This window comes from Mizuhopecten yessoensis, unplaced genomic scaffold, assembly GCF_002113885.1.
Source record: "Mizuhopecten yessoensis strain PY_sf001 unplaced genomic scaffold, ASM211388v2 scaffold8261, whole genome shotgun sequence".
In the NCBI taxonomy this organism is placed as follows: domain Eukaryota; kingdom Metazoa; phylum Mollusca; class Bivalvia; order Pectinida; family Pectinidae; genus Mizuhopecten; species Mizuhopecten yessoensis.
In genome coordinates this window covers 150,739-153,038 of record NW_018407459.1, presented here as the reverse complement: position 1 = coordinate 153,038, position 2,300 = coordinate 150,739, and positions in this window count along the sequence as shown.

The window sequence follows — 2,300 nt, the reverse complement described above, 5'->3', positions numbered from 1 at the left end:
TCCCCCCCCCCCCCCCCCCCATTATTGTTTTGTTCTCCCAAAGTTATGTTTTTGTATGAGATCCGTTGTATTGACTATTTAACTAACTAGTAAGATGTATGTGTATGTCACACACTCTCACTACAACACCTACAACTCCCCAAAAGTACTCCAAAACCTTAACAAGCTCAACTTGGATACCACACCTACGACACCGCTTTCACCACGGTCCCATTTCACCTTTTAACCTTGGCCATATTCAAGTATGCCTGGTTATTCTATTGGACGTATCTCTTTGACTCCGTCAGATTACCAATATTTATTAATTTCCGGCGTGTATAATGAGTAAAATTTTGTATACGCATCTACACCATTAGCCTCTGTTACTCCTAATGTAGTGCTCTAATTGGGCCACATTCGCAATCTTCATTAGCGAGATAACACCACGGACCAACGTATTGCCAGGAAAAGCTCATTAACCCGGGGGAGAAGAACATCCACAGGCGACATTTGTTTGGTCGAAAAGCAAACGGAAAGGAAAATAGCAGAATAAAATATGACAGAATGAAATGTAGATATACAACATAAATTAGAATATAAATGTAGATATTAATTGGAAACCTTCGTTTCTTTACACGACAAAAAGAAACGTGAAAATGAATATATTGGACCAAACCAAAAGATATTGAACGGATCAGAAATGAAATATTGAAACATCGGTGTACAATAAAAGTGATTTTCCGAATCTGTACGAGGTATGGTTTCAGTAACTATACAGATGTATCTCAATAACAAAGGGTGGGATATATGCACAGATCGCAGAGTAGAATCACAGAGTTGGTAGCAATGTTAAAAACAGAAACATGTAAATGTATAGGTAGGAATATCAAACTGTTCGTACTCGATGTGAAACGTGCAATCAAGTTGAATAGCAGGTTGACGCTATCAGATACATTTTAAACATCCTAAACAATCCTCTGGTATGATTTTGGGTTTTATTTTGTTTAACCTCCCATTAACAGCTAAGGTCACTTAAGGACGTGCATCCCTGTGTGTTGTGTATGCGTGTATTTGTGCCGGAGACATGGTATGTTGGTGTACTTGCCTCCTTGTGATTGTCGACTTAATAGTGCTATCTCACTGAAATACTATGCACCCAGCACAGCATTCCGCCCGGTCACATTATACTGACAACGGGTGAACTAGTTGTTGCCATTCCCCTTAACGCTGAACTTTAAGCAAGAACTAGCAACTACCATTTTTAAGGACTTAGGTATGTCCCGGCCTGAGGGACAGAACCCATTGCCTTCCTCACCTGGGCGAACGCTCAACAGTACAACCAGAGGTATTACCAAGCTAGGTCCTAGGAAATACAAGAAATAAATGGTAGATAGAAGTAGGAAGAAAGATAAAGATCCCAAATGTTGAAATGGGTGCAGCAGCTTTATTTGGTATGAAAAATGCCAGAGCTTTGCATAGGTTGTTGTTATTATTTAGATGAACCTTTTCATGGTAGACATTCTTCTAAACTCGCTTAAGAATCAATGTTGTTAAATGTATCTCACATTATTGCATACACGACTGCGTAAACATGTTCGTCTATAGTTAGTAGCTTCATTAATGTTACATGTTTTATGCATTAGATACGTCTTTGAGCAGCAAAAAATAGGAATGCTTTTGTTAATTCTACTCGCAAGGTTTAATAACATAATTTTCATGACCAATTTAGCAAATACTGCCGCAACTATTTTAATGGGAGAAGTAAATCAACTTCAGTTTTCTTTTCATTGCAGAGAATGGAGAATGTTCCCGATGCTGCGGGGATTAAACTTAACTTGCCTCTTCAATTCATGGAATGGAATTATCGCCCCAAACTTGCAAGGGAAAGCACAATGTCAGACTCATAAGTTTAAGCTTGGTATGTTTCTTAGAATCCAAATAGTAAAATACGATCTTGAAATACAGCAGTTATTATGTGCGATTTATTTATGTCTTATTTATCAAGTTAGATCAGTTGTTGTCATCTTTAAAAATGTTATTCTCGAATTCATCGTATTTGTTAGTGAAGGTCACAGATACACTCTCTACAATTGAGGATATAATGCACGTTGAATCCCCGTTTGTGGTAGCAGTACTAATTGACTAGAACGCCTTAGGTGATTTGGAATATTCGTTTGAAACATCAACTTCTGAAGCAATAGAACTAATTTATTGATCCAATTGGTGAACTTATTCATATGACGTCCAAACTACTTTGAATGAATTGTTTGCCATGATATACAGCCTCCAGCTTTGATCGATACTTCTCGTAAATTATTTAT